General features: G+C 37.2%; 1 protein-coding gene across 3 annotated transcripts in view; it reads right to left on the reverse strand.

Moving 5' to 3' along the window:
• Positions 1–2590: 2590 nt before the first annotated feature.
• ANAPC10 (anaphase promoting complex subunit 10) overlaps positions 2591–25300 on the reverse strand; it is a 209576-nt gene continuing 186866 nt past the window's right edge. For all 3 annotated transcript variants that reach the window (XR_010139802.1, XR_008524790.1, XR_008524791.1), the window contains 2 exons: positions 3571–3638; positions 2591–2830 (listed from right to left, as the gene is read on the reverse strand). The gene's annotated coding sequence lies outside the window, so the exon portion shown is untranslated. The remainder of the gene's footprint in view (positions 2831–3570; positions 3639–25300) is intronic.

Raw genomic sequence — 25300 nt, forward strand, 5'->3', positions numbered from 1 at the left:
TGGGTCATAGGTACCACCTCCTTGGCACACTATAACTACATCACTGAACCAGTTTCTGGTACTCACAGCTTTAAACATGAGCCCAGCAGACAGTCAAGTCCCTGTTACAATAATGTCAGAAATTATTTTCATGACAAATATGGTATCTGAAGGATACCTCAGATTTCTATTCCTATTCCATTCTACATCTTTGGGTGACAAAATTTATAATCTGGCAGATGAATATGCTTTGAAAAAGCATATTCAAATATCTACAACATCAATCTTTTATATATTGCCTTACCCTCCTTTTTACCTTTTTATATTCATTTCAAGGTAACTTCAGAGCCAAAAAGAAGGGAGACATTATTACTATTATGTTACACCTTAAAGAAAAGACAAAAAACAGATAGAAACCTCCCTTCTCAGCCACTCGGTATTTATAGCAGCCATTCTGAAGTCTTTTGGATACACTCTTCATGTGGTATGTATTCTAAACTGTAAGGAGCAAGTGCTGGAGAAAACAGTGAAATGACCTGTTATTCTGTGAAAAGAAAAGAGGTATTTCTTTGGAACCACCACTACACCTGCTATGCTTTACTGAAATTCAACCCCTACATTGCTCAATTACTGACACCTGGGAGCTGGCTAGCAAAAATATGGTTGGGCCGGGTGTGGGGAAAGTGTTCAAATACATCTATCTTGGTTCCTGGGTAAATAACTTTTGCAAATGTCTATGGTTTTCTGGTATAACTGAATTTGGGTTTAACTATATGGTGAAAGGATCCAAACACTTGTGTTTTGATACACACACATACACCCAAAAAAATTTTTTAAAGATATTTGGCAAGGCATTTTGTTTTTAACATTTGTGAAATGCAGCCTAACAATGTTCTTACTGTAGTCCTGCCCAAAAGTGATCACTTTTCTGTACTTTTCCTATGACAAATTTATTTTCCCTATATGCTTTTGTTGGCTAGCAGCTTTGGCATGACCTGACTGACAATGAGCCAGAAGATCTGAGCCGGGGGAAAATGCATGGCTCTCAAGTCTTGGCACAGTGGTGGATAAGAGCAGAGCAAATGCCACGCATTCAAGCAGGGCCCTGTGTGCTGGCTCATCAGCTCACCAAAGGACAACACAGAGAGCAGATGAAGATGATATACCCTACAACCTCAGAAATAGAAACTCAATTTTTTAAAATTGGTTTTTCAATGTTAACTAAACAATTGCCAAAGCCTCGGTTAGCTTAGTAAGCTAAACAGTGGGCCATACGTTACAGGCTTTTGTTCATTGCTGCCCTATCTAGAACTTGAGAAAGACCCCCTCTCATGGCTTACCTCTTCCCTGTGAAGGAGAAAGGGAGGCTGTCAGCTCAGAGTGAGGATGGAAGTGGCAGGGTTGAAAGAGGTCGTCCTAAACCATGAATTGTAAAGGTATTTTAACAGCAAATTCTTCAAAGAACATACATGTATCTGCAGTGGCAATCTGATTAGGGTATCAGCATTTGAAATTAATCTTTTCTTTTTTTTTGAGACGGAGTCTCACTTTGTCCCCCAGGTTGGAGTGCAGTGGCGCGATCTGGGCTCACTGCAACCTCCGCTTCCAGGTTCACGCCAGTCTCCTGCCTCAGCCTCCCGAGTAGCTGGGACTACAGGTACCAGCCACCACGCCCGGCTGATTTTTTTTGTATTTTTAGTAGAGACGGGGTTTCACCATGTTAGCCAGGATGGTCTCGATCTCCCGATCTCGTGATCCGCCGGCCTCGGCCTCCCAAAGTGCTGGGATTACAGACGTGAGCCACTGCGCCGGGCCCTGAAATTAATCTTTAATCTACTACTCTAGCACTTAATTTTAAGCAACATACATAAGTCTTAAGTACTATGTACTGGGTGATATCAAGGTATGTTAGCTTCTATCTAGAAAAGATAATCCAAAGATTTCCAGATTAATTGACAGAAGAACACATTGGCGAGCACACATACACACAGGAAAGAAATTTTTTTTTTTTTTTGAGACAGAGTCTCCCTCTCTCGCCCAGGCTGGAGTGCAGTGGCGCGATCTCGCCTCACTGCAAGCTCCGCCTCCCGGGTTCACGCCATTCTCCTGCCTCAGACTCCCGAGTAGCTGGGACTGCAAGCGCTGGCCACCACGCCCGGCTAATTGTTTTTTTGTATTTTTAGTAGAGACAGGGTTTCACCATGTTAGCCAGGATGGTCTCCATCTCCTGACCTTGTGATCCGCCTGCCTTGGACTCCCAAAGTGCTGGGATTACAGGTGTGAACCACTGTGCCCAGCCCAGGAAAGAAAATTTTTAACTCTCACTCTAACAAAAACTCATCTTCATCAGAATCTGAGTAGCTTCATTCAATAAGTGAATGGGTATGATATCTGGCATGTGATTAAGCCTATCACTAAACAAATAAGGCAATGATTTGTAAAACTTTTCTGTACCACAGAAAAGTTAAAGCTAAAAGCTAAAAGTTATTCTCAGAAAAACATACATACACATCAAATTTTACAAATAATTTCAGAGAGTTCACAGACCTCCATAAAATCTATTGCATCAGTTAGCCTTTGCTGTATAACAAACCACCACAAATGTTATGGTTTAAAACAACACTATTTATCTCAAAATTTTAGGGGTCAACAATTTAGGCTGAACCCAGCTGGGCAGCTCTTCAGGTCATGTCTGTGTTCCCTCATACATCTGTGGTGAGCCATAGGTCAAGTAGTTAGATCTGCTTCTGGGTGTTGGCTCTCAGAGGCTAGAACATTTCGGCTCAGTTCCATGTGGTCTGTGATCTTCTAGCAAGTTGCCCAGATTTATTATCATGGTGGAGGTAGGTGCCTGCAAGAGAATGGAAATACACAAAGCCTCTTGGGGACTAATACCAGAATTGGTGCTACTGCCTAGTTCTTTTGACCAAAGTAAGTCACAAGTCCTGCCCACACTTGAGGAGCTGGGAAATAGACTCTATCTCTTATGTAAGGTGTTATAAAATCATATTGCAAGGGACATTATTACAGGGATGAATAAAAAATTAGGACCAATTTTTCAACCAATTTACCATACCTACTATGAACCTAGGTTAATTTTCTACAATAAAAATGAAGTAATATGGTTTAAAAAATAAAGTTTATTTTTATAAACATGCAGGTACAGAAATTAATCATTGCTTGCATTTCAGAAGATGTCCTTGTACTGTCAAGTCCAGAACCAATAGAACACTGTGGGGAAATAAATATGCCCCACATAACTTAAAGTTCCCGTTTTGTTAGGACATCATGGATTGCACATATTTTTGGTGGAATGAATGTTAGCGATATTGATGGGTCAGCTGAAGAAAGTGACACAGGATATTATAAATGTCTATGTCAGTTTCTATACCCAGCTCCATTGAAGTGATACAGGACTTCAAGACTTTCCATGTGTCTCATTCCTTTGTGAAGTAAATAACACTAACTTTTCCTACAAAATCAGAATCCTAGAAAGCAGCATTTTTAGAAAAAATAAGAAAACTTCAGGACAACAAAAGTCTAAACAGGAAATATTCAATGTATAGTGTATCCTGGTGTGTAATGATTTACCCAGTGATTGCAATAGCATTATCAAAAGTCAGCTGTCAATAGATTTGAGTACCGTCATGTTTTCCTTTCTGTGGAAAGAACAGAAAAAAAAATAATTGACTGTAGAAATCTCAGTAAATAATTGGCAATCAGTGACTGAATTTAGGCAAAATATATGTTCTTAATTTGGGTACATTTAGTTCACATCAGTTCTGACTTTGCCATTACCAAAGAGTATACATGTCTAGTTAGATTTTCTTTGATATCCTAATGCTGTAATTCTTCTTACATGCTTTTTGTTTTCAATTACAGTAGAATGTGTACATTGACTGAATCCACAGGGATGAATCCTCCACCTCACCCCAACTCCCTCTCTATAATCCTCTATTAGTTTCCTACTGCTGCTATAACAAATTGTCACAAATTAGGTAGCTTAAAACAACACCGATTTATTATCTTATAGTTCTGAAGGCCAGACATCTGAAATGAATCTCACTAAGCTAAAGTCAGTGTGTCAACAGGCTGCATTCCTTTCTGGAGGCTCTAAGGAGACTCCATTTTTTTGCCTTTTTCAGCTCCTCCAGGCTGCCTGCATTTCTTAGCTCATGTCCTCCCACTTCCACTTTTAAGGACTCTTGTGATTACATTGGATCCACCCAGATAACCTGGAATAATTTCCCCATTTTAAAGTCAGATGATTGCAAACCTTAATTCTATCTTCTACCTTTGTCATGCAACAACATATTCACAGGTTCCAGGGATTAGGACGTGGACATCTTTGGGAGCCATAATTGTGCCTGCCACAAACCCAAACCCATATCACCTCTTTTCTCAGCTTATGTTAAATATTGATGCCTAGTGGTATGAACCAATTCTTCCCAAGAGAGGCTTTGTAGTACATGTTTATATTAAGCAGAGGTTCTTTATGAAGACAAATGGCATCTTCCCAATGCAAACTCTAGAAATGTTAACTGTATTACCATTGAAATGTAAAAGAACGTATCATGGTTTTATCAGCCATAAGAAGGGTCACTTGAAAGAGTAGATTTCAGATATTTTTATATACTATGAATGAACTATACTCAGAGACAATTAAATGCATCATGCTTAATTATTGATAGGTTCCTTGATTTATTATAGACCTTCTGCAAGTCTACTGCTTATTTTTACCACTTTATTTGCAAAATGTTTGATAATAATTGCTTCTTATTTTGAGGTAGGGATCAATGTCATGAGTTAATTTTTTTAAACTAAATAAAGGTAAGCAAGATTAGTCTTTGTTCTCAACTTAAAACAAACTAGTAAAAAAATGATTCTGCCCATTTACAAACAGATATGAGACTTACTTAAATCCTGTTGTTTAATTCTTTATACTCCCAGAGAACAAGCATGGTCTAATTCAGTGTATAATGAAATATGACAGGCTGAAGGTGGGAGTTCTAAAGCCAGAGAAAAAGAATAATCAACTAAAAAATATAAATGGGGAAAGAAAAGAGACCTGGGAAGAAAGGAGAGAGTAGCTATTGCAATACAATGGGAGAAAGCATTAATTTCCTTGGGGATTAAACAGTGGTTAAATAGTAGCTGCCTTCTTTTTTACTTGATATGACTTAATTTAAAATATTGATATAAAATGTATAATGTTATATTTGAAAGCATAAGGAAATATGAGAATAAATAAATGCTGACTTGGAAGTTGGATTATTATATGAGGCAGCAGCTCTTTTGCTGTGTATTCCATTTATAAAAACTATCTTTGTCTCCATTAAGAAATGTTCACTCAAAAAATGATGTGGGATGTGTAGATATTCCCATTACCAGTAGAAGTCTGAGAGGAAGAAATAAATAGTCATGAGCTACTTATTAGCTTACTATTTATATAGTTAATGAACACTAACTATATTCAGATAAATCTTGGTGTATTAGTCAGGGTTCCCTAGAGGGACAGAACTAACAGGATATAGATATATAGATATATATATGGAAACAGGAGTTTATTACGTATTAACTTATATGATCACAAGGTCCCACAATAGGCTGTCTGCAAGCTTGAGAAGCAAGGAGAGCCAGTCCAATCCCCAAAACTGAAGACATTGGAGTCTGATATTTGAGGGCAAGAAGCATTCAACACGGGAGAAAGATGTAGGCTGGGAGGCTAGGCCAGTCTCACCTTCTCACGTTTTTCTACCCACTTTATATTTGCTGGAAGCTGATTAGATTGTGCCCACCAGATTAAGTGTAGGTCTGCCTTCCCCAGCCCTCTGACTCAAACGTTAATCTCCTTTGACAACACCCTCACAGATACACCCAGGATCAAGACTTTGCATCCTTCAAACCAATCAAGTTGAAACTCAGTATTAACCATCACATGTCCACCCGTTGTCAATTTGAACCCATACACATCTCCTTAAATTATAATTTTCAAATAAAGACAATAATGAGGTCATAATTATGTCTTACATAATACAAGTATCCTTCGTACAACTGGAAACGCACCAATCCCCAACCCAAATACTATTACATAAAGTCAACAATACTTAAATGCTGACATGAAGTCAATAAATCTTATGTCACATGATAAAGGAAAAGGAAATTAAATGAAGATATTTTCTTAGTACAAGTGTATACACGCACAAACAAGTTTTTAACAAAAGAAGGGGGAAATACTCATGACAGTTACAGTCCTCATTTCTGCAGCTGGTCACGTAATCGTAGCTGGTATTGATGACTACCTTCTACCACCCATTCTGTACTCCCTTTGCCTTCAGCAAGCACCTCAGCAGGTCGTGGTTTTTCTCCTGGTGGAGTGACCCAAACCTTCATTCCTGAAGGGTCTCAACCATTTGTAGACCTGCCTGGATTGGGCTATTATAGTTTCCCATTGATCTTAATCACAGGGCATTGTAATACTAAGAGATGCCCTAATGGATCTCCTGTGTTCCATGCATACTCTTCCTTACCTGAGTTATGGAGTAGTAGACTGATTTCTGGATCATTCTCAGCAAACTCCATTTTCACAGAACAGCAGAGACTACACATTGCTGTCCTGTGTAATTCAAGAATGGTTCTACTTAATCACTAACAAGCAACCAGTGTGACTGTGAGAAGAAGACATTTTGAGAGACGGAATTAATTTGCTTCTACAAAAGAGATAGGGGTAAGTAGAAAAGTAATCTCTCCTAATTTCAATAAGGTTTTTTCAGTATCTCACAAAGCAATGTTAAAGACATTTAGAAAAGCAGGTTTTGGGACAAGCTGATTCAGAAGGATTAACCGTAGATCACACCACATTTTAAGTCTTTACCAGTATTCAGAATAAAGTAATTAAAATATGAAGTTTATTACGTATGTATATTAAGTATCTGCTTGTGTTCTGTAAGACATAATGAATTCCAAATGACTTTGATAAAATAGCTACATTTTCTATAAAATGAGATTAAAATGGAGAGCAAAAATATGTACATTTAGAAACCAAAATAAGTAATTCAAATGTTTCTCTTGTGAAACAACTGGGAACTAAGTGGCAAGACTACATTTGACCAGAAGCTGAATGATTTTGCAACATAATACCCTAACTTGGTGGTTTTCAATCAAGGGTTATTTTGGCCTACAGGGCATATTTGGCAGTGTCTGGAGACATTTTTGATAGTCACAATTGGGAGGATGCTATCAGCATCTACTGGATAGAAGACAGAGATATTGCTGAATATCCCACACACAGCAAAGGCTACTCACAACAAAGAATTATCTTGTTCAAAGTTTCAACTGTGCTGAGATTGAGAAAAAAATTAACAAATTGTGTGTTACAGGAATGTATTAAAATAAATAATATTAGCATCTAAAGTTTCCCTTCAACCACATTCTGTCCCAGATCTTTATTAGAATATTATGTTCCATTTTAGGGTATTACCCTTCAGAATGTATAGATTTAAATGATCGTAATGATTGTCCATGTCTTGGTCTTCTGCTTATAGAAGTAACATTTAGTTATTGCTCTGTCTCTCACTTATTTAGAAGACCTGAAAATAATTCATGCCTTTTTTGAAGGCAGGTTCTGTGTCTTGGGTATCTAAGATACCTGGATTTTTTTAATGCCTCACAAATACACTGTCTGATAAACAGGTTAAAAAAGAAAGCTGAATAAAGATTAAGTTGAATGTTTTAGAGAATTAAGTCAGTTCTCAATTATGTGTTAAAAGAAAATCTCTAAAAGTTAAAACACATAGAAAAATATCCAACGTACCCAAAATACAAATACCACAAAACTCTTAATGAATGAGCCAAAACTCTTACATTACCAACATCAAACTATCCCAAAGGCTGAAAATGTTTTAATAATATGCATCTTATAGCTAGAAATATGGTAAAAAATAAAGAATGAAGAATTTCAAAGCAAAATAAACAAATCTTCACGTCACTTGAAGTAGACAACAGTTAGAAAGGGGAAAAGGTGCTGGAAATGAAGTTAGAAGTAATCATTTTAAAGAGTGGGAATGACAAGCAAGTTTTTGTGGTGAGAAGAGTTTGTTTTCATGAGACCACATTGAACAAAATGACACAGTGGAACCATTTTGTGTGGTCCTGTTCATATTTCCATTGGATAGACACTGTACTGATTCTACCATATGCTTTGCAGCCAAATATGACAAAATGTAACCTCAAGCAAAAATATATATAAAATATTGTTTGTTATTTAAATTTTAAAACAAGTATTATATTCAGAACAAGAACCACACAGCAGTTAAGTATTATAAAACATACTCTACGTATGAGCATAGCTTCAGTCTAAACATTTTCTAAATGTTCTTTGATGAGAAGATTTAATTTAAAATATGTTTTAATTTATTCACCTGCTCTATTTCACAAATGCAATAAATTCTACTTTGATAATGTATTATCTGATAACTAAAAGTGCATAATTTGTATTATTTTAAGGTAATGTGACCTGGAAATGGGTAAAATGTGGGAAATCCTCAGAAAATACTTTTTATCTAATAGCTAGTAGTTTCAATCTCTTTACCAACAAAATCTGTTCCCAATAAAATACCAATACAAAATCAAGGATCTTCTTAGAGTTTCCTTCCCCAGAATGTAAGGAGAAGCAAAACCCAACTGCATCAACTCTTGAATAATTAGGGATTAACCATGGTCAGCATGTTTCTAAATCAATGCCTTTCTCAAATCTGGAAAATTATCTGCCATTGTTTCTTCAAATATGGCAACTGCCATTCCTCTCTAGTCCTCCCTATCCTATCCTGGAACTCCTCATGAAACAAATGTTAGACTTCTTCATTTTACTTTCCATGTTTTTTTAACCCCTCTTTTCTACTTTTATTTTTTTTCCTCTGTGCTACGTTCATTTTACCTCCCCAGACCTTCCATCTCACTAACTCCTTCTTTGGCTGTGTCTGACATACAGCTTAACTTATTGTATTAGCCAGGGCTCTCCAGAGAAACAGAACCAACAGGAGATAGACAGATATCGATACAGAGATTTATTCTAGAAATTGGCTCACGTAATGATGGAGACTCATGATCTGATATCTTCAAGCTGGGAAACCAGAAAAGCCAGCAGTGTAAGTCAGTTGAGGTTTACTAGCCTGAGAATTGGTATTGGAGCTGGTGGTGTAAGTAACATTCCAAATCCAAAGGCCTAAAAACCAAGAGTGCCAATGCCCTACAGCAGGAGAAGATGGATGTCCCCACTCAAACAAAGATCAAATTTTCCCTTCCTCCACTTTTTTGTTCTATTTGGAGCCTCAATGGATTGGATGAGGCTCACCCAAACTGATAAAGGTTATCTTTACTCAGTCTACTGATTCAAATGCTAATCTCTTCTGGGAACAGCTTCACAGACACACCCAGAAATAATGTTTTACTAGCTATCTGAGTAGCCCTTAACCCAGTCAATATGACACATAAAATTAAACATCACACCTATCCACTGAGCTCTGTATCTCCAATGATTATATATTGCATTTCTAAAAGTTCTCCAGTTATTTCCCAAATCTAACTTTTCTTTTTTGATAGAAAAGTTGGCTTTATTTTTTATTCCTTCTTTCATGTCCTTATTTATTTTAAAATATTAGTTGATGATTTTTGTTTACCATTTAAATCATGAAAGAACAAAATTCCAGCTAATTAAGTGGATCATGCTGATATGGGACATTGCCTCCTCACTTCAAACAGATTAACTATGCAGAATAAAACAGTACAAAGAAAATTAAATTGCTGAGTTATAAATTAAGAGAAATTTGCAGGTGCTACAAATAAAGGTGGAACATGAAGAGTGGTGTTGTGAGTCAAATTGTATCCCTACGAAACTCACACATTGAAGTCTTAACCCTCAGTGCCTCAGAATGTGGCCTGATTTGGAAATAGGTCTATTACAATGTAATTAGTAGTTAGGATAAGGTCATCATGGAGTAAGGTGAGACCCTACTTCAATAGGACTGGTATCTTTTTAAGAGAGGAAATTTGAACAAAGGCGCACACATGCAGGAGAATACCATGTGAAGATGAAGGCAGGGATTATGCTTCTACACACCATGGAACACCAGAGATTGCTAACAAAGGATCAGAAGCTAAGGGGGAGGCATGGAAAAGATTCTTCCTCATAGACCACATAATAAACCAGTTTTACCAATAGCTTGATCTCAGGCTTCTAACCTCTAGAATTGTGAGACAATAAATTTTTTGTTTTTTAAGCCACCTAGTCTGTGGCACTTTGTTATGGCAACACTAGCAAACTAATACAAATGGTAAACTAAGAGGCCTAAGCCATCGGGCTCACTGGATAATCAGGACCAGTGATTAGTCTTACAGGCTGGGAGCTAGGGCTTTAAGGCTGAGAAAGAAAATAATTCAAAGATAGAACTTGTGCCCCCAGGATGGTAAAAACTGAGCTAGGAGCCTAGAAGTCCTTTTTTGTAAGTAAAAACAGACTAGAGAAATTCTACTTACTGAGCTAAGGAAATTTTTTAAAAGTTTATCTTCTGAGAGGCTTAAGCGAAAAAAAAAGTTATCTTGGACAACTAGAATTCCAATTTTTTTTCTTTGCCACATGAGATTATATTTTATTTAAAAACTCAAAGGAGACAGAGTGTGGAGAGATACCTGTCCACTCTCAGGCACAAACCTGTGTGCACACATCCTCCAGTGTCCTGCATGGCCTCTTACATCAAGAGTTGGCTCAGACTCTGGCTGTGGCTCCATCAGAAAATGCAAGGCACAGGCCATGAGCTAGGAAGGGAGCCTTGCAGCTTGGACCCGAGCACAGAAGGACATGCATGGTGGCTCGTACTCATATTGGAAGGCAGAACCATCACAATGCCTCTTTGGGGGTTTCCAGAGAGCGCAGGGCACCTGGACTCCCTTGCTAGCTCCAGTTCTTGGAGAAAGCCACTGATTCTTGCTGGGCAACCCTAGCTCCTTGAACTCCAGGATGTGTTTCTGGGACCTGTTCACAAGAGCCTGATGTGGACTGGGGACATGGCCAAGGGGCAAGAGGCTGGGGCTATAGCTCTGGAGTGGGGAGTTGGATGTATGGCTAAGGTGTGGAGCTGGGGTGCAGGGGACCAGGGGCTGAGCAGATGGCTGGTAGGGGCAGAGAGCTGCTCCTCTGCCAAAGTCTTTGCTAATGCATAACAAAGGTGACCATTGCTCCAGTTCCCAATAATTTTCTCATCTCCATCTGAGACCACCTCAGCCTGGACTTCATTGTCCATATCACTATCAACATTTTGGTTACTGCAATTTGACAAGTCTCTAGGGAGTTCTTAACTTTCCCTCATCTTCCTGTCTTCTGTGCCCTCCAAACTATTCCAGCCTTTGCCTGTTACCCAGTTCCAAAGCTGCTCGCACATTTTCAGGTATCTTAACAGCAATGTCCCAATTCCTGGTACCAATTTTCTGTACTAGTCTATTCTTACACTGCTATAAAGAACTACCCGAGACTGGGTAATTTATATAGAAAAGAGGTTTAATTGGTTCATAATTCCACAGGCTGTACAGGAATCATGGCTGGGGAGGTCTCAGGAAACTTGCAGTCATGGTGGAAGAGGAAGAAGGCACACCTTCACATGGCCAGAGCAAGAGGAAGAGAGAGCAGGTGATGGTGCTACACACTTTTAAACAACCAGGTCTCATGAGAACTCACTCACTATCATGAGAACAACAATGGGGAAATCTGCCCCCATGATCCAGTCACCTCCCACCAGGCCCCTTCTCCAACACTGGGGATTACAATTCAACATGAGATTTGGGTGGAGACACAATCCAAACCATGTCACTTATACTACCTTTTTATTTTTTTATTCACCATTATTTTTAAAATTATTTTCCCCTTCATATATGTGGATGTATACATAATTTCTATTATTTAAGTGGTGGAATGGAAGACTTTTCACCCTAAAGTGATAAGATCATTTAAGAGAGAGTTTGAGATAAGCATGTATATTTAAAATGTTCAGATGGATAAAGGAAAAAATAGAAACTATAAGAATAGGACAGCATGACAAAGGGATAGATGTTTTATACAGAATAAAATCAAAATTCTAAAAGTAAAAATATAATTGTTATAATTAAAAACTCAATGCAAGTTAAATAATAGGATAGATATGATTGAAGATATAATTTAAAAACTTGACCTAATGAGACGAAATTGCCCAACAGAGAAATAAAGATGTATAAAATAGAAAAAAAAGTTAAGAGACAGAGAAAAGGATAAGAGAGCCAATAAATAAATAATAAGTGTCACAGAAGGAGATGATATATGAGAAATAACATCCAGAGGGATAATGACTAAGAATTTTCCAGAGATGGCTAAATATAGGAATATTTAAATGAATTCTGAGAAGATTTTTAAAAATCTATGCGTGTACATATACTAGCAGTTAAAGAATATCCAATTCAAAGAGAAAACCTCAGAAGCACTGGAGGTTTGGAGATAAAAAGTCTGATTACCTAAAGAGATACAGCAATTAGACTGACAGTAGACATCTTAAAAGTAATCATGGAACCACAAGATGGGAGAACAATACTTTTGAAATAATGACAAAAAAATTTAACTGCTAGTCTAGAACTGTATATCAAACTAAACTATCATTCAAAGACAAAAGTAAAATAAATATCTTTTTAGATTAATAATGACTAAAGGAGTTTACCAGTGACAGACCCTTAAAAAAGGAACTTTGGAAGATGTACTTCAGGAAGTAGGAAAATTGTCTGTGAAGGACAGCTTAAAATGAAAGAAGAAATAATGAGCAAAAAAGAAGATTAATTTTTAAAACATTATCTAAAAGAATAATAACATATAAGGCATTTAATATATAGAGTAAAAAAACTAGCAACAATAATACGTAAGATAAAAGGGAGAATCAGACCAGGAATTCTTTCTTGTGAGGAAACTAAAGATGCCTATTAACTTTAAATTAATAAATTAAATATAAATACATTTTTGAAACTTCAAGGTAACCACTTAAATAATAGAAATTATATGTACTTCCAAATATGTGAAAGGAAAAGATAATTAAAAATGATGGTGAATAAACAAATAAAAAGGTATCATAAGTAATTCCAAATATATCATAAATTTGCATAAATGCAAATAGATTAAATTCATTGATTACAATACAAGAGAATATTATATAAAAACTAAAAATAAAACCAGCTATCTGCTATTCACAATGGATGCCTTTCAAACAAAATTATGCAAAAAAAAATGAAGGGTTGGAAAACTACTAAATACCAGGCAATAGTAATAAATGGGAAATTCATTCTTAAATTATTGATGTTTTATTGATGCTCATTTCCTCTTGTTTAGTCCTCAATGGCCACGGAGAGCATAGAGGTGATATTTGAAAGAGAACAAATTGCAATAATCACTGTTCCATATATTGAGGTCAGATTTTTGACATCTGAGAGGTGTTAACACAAATGTTAAGGTATTAAATTTCTCCCTCCGACCTCCCTAACTCTGCATCTCAAGTTCTCCATCTTCCACATGATTCTTGATAAATTCTCCAGCCTATATTGACTTTATCTTCTCTGATCCCTTATAGCCCTTATGGTCTACATTATTTGCTTTAACAATAAACTATATGTTGTTTTACAATGTTTACTACCAGCTAGAGTTTAAACCCCAAACTGCTTATCACAGAGGTACAACAGCACATGGCATCTAATTCATAAATACATGCTGAATTGAACTACAGGATGAAAACTTTTCTACCTGAAATTCAGTGGTATTCACAATGAATTCTCAATAAATTCTGAAAAAATAATATAAATACTAAGAAAATTTACCTTCAAAAACATCATAAAGTAACAAAACAGATTTTAAAAATCTTTATACTCTGACTTTTTGTTTCTTAGAAGCCTTATTATGAACAATAATTGCTACTTTGGTGAAATTATTTTTATTTTTATTTTTTATTTTTCTTAATTTTTATGAGTACATAATATGTTTATACATTTATGGGATACATGAGATATCTTGGTACAGGCATACAATGTACAATAATCTCATCAGGATAAATGGGGTATTCATCACTTCAAGCATTTATCATTTCTTTATGTTGCAAGTATTCCAATTATATTTTTTCTGTTATTTTATAATGTACAATAAATAATCATTGACTGTAATCACCCTGTTGCGCTATCAAATACTAGATCTTATTCATTCTATCTAATGACATTTTTGTACCCATTACCCATCCCCACCTTTCCCTGACCCCACTACCCCTCCCAGCCTCCAGTAACCATCATTCTACTTTATATCCATGGGTTCAATTGTTTTACTTGTTAGCTCCCACAAATGAATGAGAACATGTGAAGTTTGTCTTTCTGTGCCTGACTTATTTAACTTAACATAATAACCTTCAATTCCATCCAGTTATTGCAAATAACAGGATCTCTTTCTTTTTTGTGGCTAAATAGTGATCCATTGTGTATATATACCGCATGCTTTTTTATCCATTCATCTGTTGATGGACACTGAGGTAGCTTCCAAATCTTGAGAGGTGCAGATACATCTTCGATATACTGATTTCCTTTCTTTAGGCTACATACTTAAGCAGTGGGATTGCTGGATCATATGGTAGTTCTATTTTTGGCCTTTTGAGGAACCACCATACTGTTCTCCATGGTAGCGATACTAATTTACATTTCCACCAACAGTGTTTAAGGGTTCCCTTCTCTCCACATCCTCACCAGCATTCCATATTGCCTGTCTTTAGGATAGAAGCCACTTTAACTGGAGTGAGATGATAGCTCATTGTAATTTTGACTTGCATTTCTCTGATGATCAATTATGTTGAGCACCTTTTCATGTACCTGTCTGCCATATGTATGTCATCTATTAAGAAATACCTATTCAGATCTGTAGCCCATTTTTAACTGGATTATTAGAATGTTTCCTATTGAGTTGCTTGAGCACCTTATATATTCTGGTTATTAATCCCTTGTCAGATAGATAGTTTGTAAATATTTTCTCCCATTCTGTGGGTTGTCTCTTCACTTTGTTGATTGCTTCCTTTGCTGTGCAGGAGCTTTTTAACTTGTTGTTGTTCCTTTGGTCCATTTTTGATTTGGTCGTCTGTGCTTTTGGGGTATTACTCAAGGAATCTTTGCCCAGATCAATTGCCTGGAGAGTTTTCTAAATATTTTCTATCAGTAGTTTAAAAGCTTTAGGCCTCAGATTTAAGTCTTTAATTAATTTTCATTTGATTTTTGTATATAGTGAGAGATAGGGGTCTAGTTTCATTCTTCTGCATATAGATATCTAGTTTCTCTAGCACCATTTATTAAAGAGACTATCCTTTTCCCCATGTATGTTTTGGCACCTTTGTTAAAAATGAGTTCACTGTAGATGTATGGATTTATTTCTGGGTTCTCTATTCTGTTTCATTGGTCTACGTGTCTGTTTTCATGTCAATTCCATACTGTTTTGGTTACAATATCTCTGTAGCATAATTTGAAGTCAAGTAATGTGATTCCTCCAGTTTTAGTCTTTTTGTTCAGGATGGCTTTGAATATTCTGGGTCATTTGTGGTTCCATATAAATTTTAGGATTGTTTTTTCTATTTCTATAAAGAATGTCATTGGTACACTGATGGGGATTGCATTTAATCTGTAGAGTGCTTTGGGTCCTATGGACATTTTAACAATCTTGATTCTTCCAATCCATAAATATGGAATATCTTTCCATTTTTATGCTCTCTTCAATTAGTTGCATCAATGTTCTCTAGTTTTCATTGCAGAGATCTTTCACTTATTTGTTTAAGTTTATTCCTAAGTATCTTATTTTATTTGCAGCTATTGCAGATGGGATTACTTTCGTGATTTCTTTTTCAGATTGTTCACTATTGGCATATGGAAATGCTACTGATTTTTGTATGCTGATTTTGTATCCTGCAACTTTGCTGAATTTGTTTATCAGTTCTAATAGCATTTTGGTGCAGTCTTTAGGATTTTCTGAGTATAAGATCATATCTTCTGCAAGCAAGGATAATTTGACTCTTCCTTTCCAATTTGGATGCCCTTTATTTTTTCCTCTTGTCTGATTGCTCTAGCTAGGACTTCCAGTACTATGCTGAATAACAGTGATGAAAGTTGTCATCCTTGTCATGTTCCACATCTTAGAAAAAAGGCTTTCAGCTTTTTCCTATTCATATGATACTAGCTGTTGGTCTGTCATATATGGTTTTTACGGTGTTGAGGTATGTTCCCTCTTTACTCAGTTTTTTAGAGTTTTTATCATGAAGGGATATTGAATTTTACCAAATGTTTTTCAGCATCAATTGAAATGATCACATGGTTTTTGTCCTTCACTCTGCTGATATGATATAGCACACTGATTAATTAGTATTTGTTGAACCATCTTTTTATTACTGAGATAAATCCCATTTGGTTATAAAGAATAACTTTTTAATTGTTGTTGAATTCAGTTTACCAGGCTTTTGTTGAAGATTTTTGCACCAATGTTATAAGGCCTATAATTTTGTCTTTTTGATGTGTGATATGGTTGGGCTCTGTGTCCCCATCCAAATATCATCTCAAATTGTAATCCTCACATGTCAGGAGCGGGGCCTGGTGAGAGGTGATTGAATCATGAGGCAGACTTCTCCCTTGCTGTTCTTGTGATAGTGAGTGAGTTCTCAAGAAAGCTGGTTGTTTGAAAGTGTGTGGCATTTCCCCCTTTGTTCTCTCTCTCTCTTCTGCCGCCATGGTAAGACACGCTTGCTTCCCCTTCGCCTTCCACTGTGATTGTAAGTTTCCTGAGGCCTTCCAGTCATGCTTCCTGTTAAGCTTGCTGAACTGTGAGTCAATGAAACCTCTTTTCTTCATAAATTACCCAGTCTCAGGTGGTTCTTTATAGCAGTGTGAAAACAGACTAATACAATGTCTAGTTATGGTATCAGGGTAATATTGACTTCACAGAATGAGTTTGGAAGTGTTCCCTTCTTCTCTATTTCTTGGAATAGTTTGGTATTAGCTCTTCATTAAATATTTGGTAAACTTCAGGAGTGAAGCCATCAGGTCCCTGGTTTTTCTTTGCTGGGAGGAATTTTGTTACAGCTTCAATCTCATTACTTGTTATTGGTCTGTTCAAGTTTTGGATTTCTTCACAGTTCAATCTTGATAAGTTAAATATATCTAGGAATTTCTCCATTTATTCCAGGTTTTCCAACTTATTGGCAGATAATTGCTTATAGTAGTCTCTAATGATCCTTTGAATTTCTGCAGTATCAGCTGTAATGATGTCTTTTTCATCTCTGATTTTACTTATTTGGGTCTTCACTTTTTTTCTTAGTCTGACTAAAATGTTTTTCAATGTTTTTATCTTTTCAAAAACCAACTTTTTATTTTATTGATTTTTTGTGTTTTTTCTTATTTTAAATTTAACTTTTATTTTAAGTTCAGAGGTACATGTGCAGGGTTTTTATATAGGTAAACTTGTGTCATGGAGGTTTATTGTACAGATTACTTCATCACCCAGGTATTAAGCCTAATACCCATTAGAGGACCTTTTTCTTGACCCTATTCCTGCCCCTACCCTCCACCCCATCCTCTGATAGGCCCCAGTGTCTGTTGTTCCCCTCTATGTATCCGTGTGTTCTCATCATTTAGCTCCTACATATAAGTGAGAATATGTGGTATTTGGTTTTCTGTTCCTGTGTTAGTTTGCTAAGGATAATGGCATCCACCTCCATCCATGTGGCTGCAAGGGAAATGATCTCATTCTCTTTTATGGCTACGTAGTATGCCATGGTGTATATGTACCACATTTTCTTTATCCAGTCTACTCTTGATGGGCATCTAGGTTGATTCTATGTCTTTGCTATTGTGAATAGTGCTGCAATGAACATACATGTGCATGTGTCTTTATGATAAAACTACTTATATTCCTTTGGGTATATACCCAGTATTGGAATTTCTGGGTCCAGTGGTATTTCTGTTTTTAGGTCTTTGAGGAATCATCACATTGCTTTCCACAATGGATGAATTAATATCCACTCCCACCAACAGTGTAAAAGTGTTCCTTTTTCTCCACAAGTTCACCAGCATCTCTTAATTTTTGACTTTTTAATAATAGCTGTTGGTATTTCTGTTTTTAGGTCTTTGAGGAATTGTCACACTGCCTTTCACAATGGATGAACTAATTTACACTCCCACCAACAGTATGAGAGCATTCCTTTTTCTCCACAAGTTCACCAGCATCTGTTATGTTTTGACTTTTTAATAGCCATTCTGACTGGTGTGAGATGATATGTCATTGTGGTTTTGATTTGCATTTCTCTAATGATCAGTGATATGAAAAAAGTTTCATATGATTGTTAGCCATATGTATGCCTTCTTTTGAGATGTGTCTGTTCATGTCCTTTGCCCATTTTTTAATGGGGTTGCTTGTTTTGTTCTTATAAATTTGCTTAAGTTCCTTATAGATATTATATATTAGATCTTTGTCAGATGGATAGCTTACAAAAATTTGCTCCCATTCTCTAGGTTGTCTGTTCACTCTATTGCTAGTTTCTTTTGCTGTGCAAAAGTTATTTAGTTTAATTAGATTCCATTTGTCAATTTTTTCTTTGGTTGCAATTGCTTTCAGCATCTTCATCATGAAATCTTCGCCCATTCCTTTGTCCAGAATACTATTGCCTAGGTTTTCTTCCAGGGTTGTTACAGTTCTTGTGTTTTACATTTAAGTCTTTAATCCATCTTGAGCTAATTTTTGTATATGGTATAAGGAAGGGGTATAGTTTCAATCTTCTGCATATGGCTAGCCAGCTATCCCAGCACCATTTATTAAATAGGGAGTCCTTTCCCCATTGTTTGTGTTTATCAGGTTTGTCAAAAATCAGATAGCTGTAGGTATGCAGCCTTATTTCTGGGTTCTCTAACCTGTTCCATTGGTCTATATGTCTGGTTTTGTACCAGTGGCATGTTGTTTTGGTTACTATAGGCTTTTAGTATAGTTTGAAGTTGGGTAGTGTGATATTTCCAGCTCTGTTCTATTTGTTTAGAATTGCCTTGGCTATTCAGACTTTATTTTTACTTTTTTGGTTCCATGAATTTTAAAATAGTTTCTTCTAGTTCTGTGAAGAATATCATTGGTAGTTGAATAGGACTAACTTTGAATCTATAAATTGCTTTGGGCAGTATGGCCATTTTAACGATATTGATCCTTCCTAGCCAAGTGCATGTAATATTTTTCCATTTGTTTGTGTCCTAATTTCTTTCAGCAGTGTCTTGTAGTTCTCCTTGTAGAGATCTTTCAGCTCCCTGGTTAGCTGTATTCCTAGGTATTTTTGTTCTTTTGTGACAATTGTGAATGGAATTGTGTTCCTGATTTGGTTCTCACCTGGACTGTTGTTGGTTTATAGGAGTGCTAGTAATTTTTGCACATTGATTTTGTATCTTAAGACTTTGCTAAAGTTCTTTATCAGTTTAAGAAGCCTTTGGGCCAATACAATGGGGTTTTCTAGGTACAGGATCATGTCACCTGCAAACAGGGATAGTTTGACTTCCTCTTTTCCTATTTGGAGGCCCTTTATTTGTTTCTCTTGCCTGATTGCCCTAGCCAGGAATTACAATACTATGTTGAATAAGAGTGATGAAGAGGGCATCCTTGTCTTCTGCCAGTTTTCAAGGGGAATGCTTCCAGTTTTGCCCATTCAATGGTGGCTGTGGGTTGGTCATAGATGGCTCTTATTATTTTGGGGTATGTTCCTTCAATGCCTCATTTATTCAGAGTTGTTAACAGGAAGTGTGTTGAATTTTATCAAAAGCCTTTTCTGTAACTATTGAGATAATCATGGATCCTTTGTCATCAGTTCTGTTTATGTGATGAATCACATTTATCAATTTGTGTATGTTGAAACAACCTTGCATCCCAGGGATAAAGCCTACTTGATTGTGGTGGATTAGCTTTTAGATGTGCTGCTGGATTTGATTTGCAAATATTTTGTTGACCATTTTGGCATCAATATTTATCAAGGATATTGGCCCAAATTTTTGTTGTTGTTGTTGCTGTGTCTCTGCCAGGTTTTGGTATCAGGATGGTGCTGGTCTCATAGAATGAGTTGGGGAGGAGTCCATCCTCTTCAGTTTTGTGGAATAGTTTCAGTAGGTATGGTACCAGCTTTTCTTTTTATATCTGGTAGAACTCAGTTGTGAATCTATCTGGTCCTGGGCTTTTTGGTAAACTATTACTGCCTCAATTTCAGAGCTTATTATTGGTCTGTTCAGGGATTTAATTTCTTTCGGGTTCAGTCTTGGGAGGGTGTAGGTGCCCAGGAATTTATCCATTTCTTCTATAGTTTCTAGTTTATGTGCATACAGGTGTTTATCATATTCTCTGATAGTTATTTCTATTTCTGTGGGGTCAGTGATAATGACCCCTTGTAGTTTCTGATTGTGTTTATTTGAATTGTCTCTCATTTCTTCATTATTAGTCTAGCTAGCAGTCTATTTTATTAATTTTTTCAGAAAAACAGATCCTGAATTTGTTGACCTTTTTAATGGTTTTTCATGTCTAAATCTTCTTCAGTTCAGCTCTGATTTTGCTTATTTCTTGCCATCTGCTAGCTTTGGAATTTGTTTGCTCTGGTTCTCTAGTTATATTAGTTATGATGTTAGGTTGTTAAAATGAGATCTTTCTAAATTTTTGATTCAGGCTTTTAGTGCTAGAAGTTTCCCAGTCAACACTGACATAGCTGTGTCCCAGAGATTCTGGTATGTTGTATCTTTTTCCTCATTAGTTTCAAAGAATTTCTTGATTTCTGCCTTAACTTCATTATTTACTCAAAAGTCATTCAAGAGCAGATTATTCAATTTCCATGTAATTGTATGGTTTTGAGTGAATTTCTTAGTCTTGATTTCTAATTTGATTGTGCTGTGGTCTGAGAGATTGTTTGTTACGATTTCAGTTATTTTTCATTTGCTGAGGAGTGTCTTACTTCCAATTATGTGATTGATTTTGGAGTATGTGCCATGTGACAATGAGAAGAATGTATATTCTGTTGTTTTGGGGTGGTGAGTTCTCTAAATGTCTATATCAGGTCTATTTTACCCAGTACTCAGTTCAGGTCCTGAATATCTTTGTTAATTGTCTGTCTCAATGATTTGTCTAATATTGTCAGTGGGGTTAAAGTCTCCTGCTATTATTGTGTGGAAGTCTAAATCTCTTTGAAGGTCTCTAAGAACTTGCTTTATGAATCTGGTTGCTCCTCCATTGGGTACATATATATTTGGGATAGTTAGATCTTCTTTAATTGAACACTTTACCATTATGTAATGCCTTTCTTTGTGTTTTTTGACCTTTGTTGATTTAAAGTCTGTTTTTTCTGAAACTAGTATTGCAATCCCTGCTTTTTTCTGTTTTCCATTTGCTCGGTAGATTTTCCTCCATTCCTTTATTTTGAGCCTATGTGTGTCATTGCATGTGAGATGGGTCTCTTGAAGACAACATACCAATTGGTCTTGGCTCTTTATCCAGCTTGCCACTTAGTGCCTTTTAATTGGGGCATTTAGTCCATTTACTTTCAACGATAGTATTGATATGTGAGGATTTGATTCCGTCATGATGATGTTAACCAGTTATTTTGCAGACTTGCTTACATGGTTGCTTTATAGCGTCACTGGTTTGTGTATTTCAGCGTGTTTTTGTAGTAGCCAGTAATGGTCTTTCCTTTCCATATTTAGTGTTTTCTTCAGGAGCTCTTGTATAGCAGGTCTGGTGGTAACGAATTCCCTCAGCATTTGCTTGTCCAAAAAGGATTTTATTTCTCCTTCACTTATGAAGCTTAGTTTGGCCAAACATGAAATTCTGAGTTGGAATTTATTTTCTTTAAGAATGTTGAATATTGGCCACCAATCTCTTCTGGCTTATAGGGTTTTTGCTGAGAGGTTCACTGTTAGTCTAATGGGCTTCCCTTTTAAGTGACCTGACCTTTCTCTCTAGCTGCTGTCAACATGTTTTCTTGCATTTTGAGTTTGGAGAACCTGATGTCTTGGGGATGATCCTCTTGTGAAGTATCTTACTGGGGTTCTCTACATTTCCTGAATTTGAATGTTGGCCTCTCTGTCTAGGCTGGGGAAGTTCTCATGGATAATATCCTGAAATCTGTTTTCTCAATTGGTTCCATTCTCCCCATCTCTTTCAAGGACATCAATAATTTGTTGATTTAGCCTCTTTACATAATCCCATATTTCTTGGAGGTTTTGTTCATTTCTTTTCATTCTTTTTACTCTATTTTTGGCTGTCTTGTTTCAGAAGGCTAGTCTTCAGGCTCTGAGACTCTTTCCTCTGCTTGGTTTATTCTGCCATTAATCATTGTGATTGCATTATGAAATTCTTGTAATGTGTTTTTCAGCTCTATCAGGTCAGTTACATTCTTTTCTATACTAGTTATTTTGTCTGTCAGCTCCTGCACTGTTTTATCATAATTCTTAGCTTCCTTGGATTGGGTTTCAATGTACTCCTGTAGCACAATGATCTTTGTTCCTATCTATATTCTGAATTATATTTCTGTCATTTCAACCATCTCAGCTCAGTTCAGAACCCTTGCTGGAGAAGTAATACAATCATTTGAAGGAAAAGAGGCACTCTGGGTTTTTGAGTTGTCAGGGTTCTTGTGCTGGTTCTTTCTCGTCTTTGTAGGCTTATGTTCCTTCAGTCTTTGAGATTACTGACCTTTGGGTGGGTTTTTTTTTCGTATATTCTATTTGATGACCTTGAGGGTTTGATTGTCGTCTAAGGTGGATTTAGATAACTGGCTTCATTTCTGGAAGATTTTAGGGGATTGACACTCAGCTCCCACCTCTTTGACTGCGTACTCTATCTCTGAGGGACTTGTATTGGGCCCCAACTTTGTTCTGTGGTTCCTCAAGATTAGGAATCCACTGTGCTGGAGAGGTCAATATGCTCTCAGATTGCTGGTCACTACACTTCTATGGGTGGTCTCAGCTAAAGTATTTTGTAGTGTGGTGATAGCAGTATCTGTCCTCATTTGCAAGTGCCAGCAGCAGCAGTAGTGGTAGCTGCAGCAGGGTGCTAGTGTATGCCAGGGGGCCTGCTTTCCTGTGGGCATTCACCACAGTGGCAGAGGTAATGCAGCTGTGGTGTGGGTGGAGAGCCCCTTCTAGTGACTATGTGCACAGTGTTGCTGTCGTTGGTGTTGACTCAGGTACAGGATGCTGGTAGGCACAAGTCTGTGTGCCTTCTATGCGTCCTGCAAGCAGAAGTGGTCACTCAGGGTGGGAGAGGATCTACTGTTCTCTGTGCCTAGTTTCACTCCCACAGCAGTGTTAGCGCAAGGGCAGGGTACTGATGCAGACAAAGCTGGCTGCCTCTGTGCTCACTAAGTCTCCATCTGCAATGGCAGTCTGCAAGAAGATGGGGAACAGACTGTACTTCTGCTGCTGATGGCAAAATAAGCAAAACCTACTCATGCAGACATGCACCAGCAAAGCAATGTGGGGAGTTGCCATGAGCCCTGCAGAAGCTGCAGTGTTGGGAGGGGCCATGGGGGCTGCCCCACTGGTGCACTCTGCCAGTTAGGCATGGTCTCCATAGGTGGAGACTTCCACTTAGGGGCAGGTGTGGCCCAGATGGGGCCCCAAGAGAGACAGCAGAACAAGTGGTGTTTAGGGCAGACTGGCCCATCTGATGGGCTACACTGCCCTGCAGAGTTCAGGACCAATAGTTCCTCTAGGGCTAAAGTCTCCTATGGAGCAAGTAGAGCCTAGGGAGATGGCCATCCCTAGCCATGCTCCACTACAGATGCTTCCACACCAAACCCTCTGGGCTCCACATCAACTGGTTTGCTGCCCCTACCACTTCTCTAAGTAGCTCTCCCTGCCAACTTGAGTATCCATGGTGGTTGGGCAGTCTCCTGCCAGTATTCCAGAGGCCCATAGCAAGAGAAGGTTGCTGCTTGTCAGTTCAACTCATCCATTTCCCCAGAGCCATTGGGGGCCAGGAATGAGTTCAGGTGTCCAGTAGCCCCAAGTAGTCTTCCCAGCTTTCTTCCCCTTCAGCCGAGCTTCTGTGTCTTCCCTTCATCCACTCTCAGTGCCTTCCCTCTGAAGATCTGTTAGGAGTACTCCAGTTGTCTTGGTGCCTCACTGACAGCTGTTTCACCTGGCTGCATCTAGTCAGCCTTCATTTCCCAGCTTCTGGATGTCCTCACAACACCCCCTCAAGTATCTCTCAGTACCTGGAGGTCACAGGAGGACAAAATCACTGGTCTTTGACAGAGTTGCTTGAGCCTTATGGAGCAGAGGACATGGAACAATAAAGACAAGAACCAAGTTAGGTGCATAGGCACCAGAAGACCAAAGAAGTGATTATTTTAATTTAAATTTTATTTATTCCTGCTCTGATCTTTATTATTCCTTTCCTTCTATTAATTATAGGTTTTGTGTGCTCTTGCTTTTCTAGGCTGTTTAAGATGCATAGTTAGGTTGTTAATTTGAAGTTTTTCTACTCTTCTGATGTAGGTGCTTATTGCAATAAACTTTATTCTTAATAATGCTTTTCACTGTATCTGGTAGGTTTTGATATGTTGTGTTTCCTTTTTCATCTGTTTTAAGAAATTTTTAAATTTCCTTCTTAATTTCTTCATTGACCCACTGGTCATTCAGAAACATATTGTTTAATTTCCAAGTAGTTGCATAGTTTCCAAAGTTCCTTTTGTTACTGATTTCTAGTTTTATTCCATTGTGATCAGAGAAGACACTCGATATGATTTTTTTTGAATTTTTTAAAACTTGCTTTGTGGCCTAACATATGATCTATCTTTGAGAATAATCCATGTGCTGAGGCAAAGAATGTATATTCTGCAGCCATTGGATGAAATGTTTTGTAAATATCTATTAGGTCCGTTCCATCTATAGTGCAGATTAAGTCCTATGTTTCTTTGTTGATTTTCTATCTGAATGATCTGTCCAATGATGACAGTGGAGTGTTGAAGTCTCCACCTATTATTGTATTGGGGTCTATCTTTGTCTATAGCTTTAATAATATTTCCTTTATATATCTAGTTGCTCCAGTGCTAGGTGCATATATATTTATAATTGTTATATCCTCTTGCTGAATTGACCCCTTTATCATTGCATAATGACCTCCTTTCTCTCCTTTTATAGTTTTTGTGTTGATATCTATTTTGTCTGATATAAATGTAGCTACTTCTGCTCTTTTTGGTTTTCGCTGGCATGAAATATCTTTCTCTATCCCTTTATTTTCAGT

The sequence above is a fragment of the Pongo abelii genome, chromosome 3 (assembly GCF_028885655.2).
Source record: "Pongo abelii isolate AG06213 chromosome 3, NHGRI_mPonAbe1-v2.0_pri, whole genome shotgun sequence".
Classification (NCBI taxonomy): Eukaryota; Metazoa; Chordata; class Mammalia; order Primates; family Hominidae; genus Pongo; species Pongo abelii.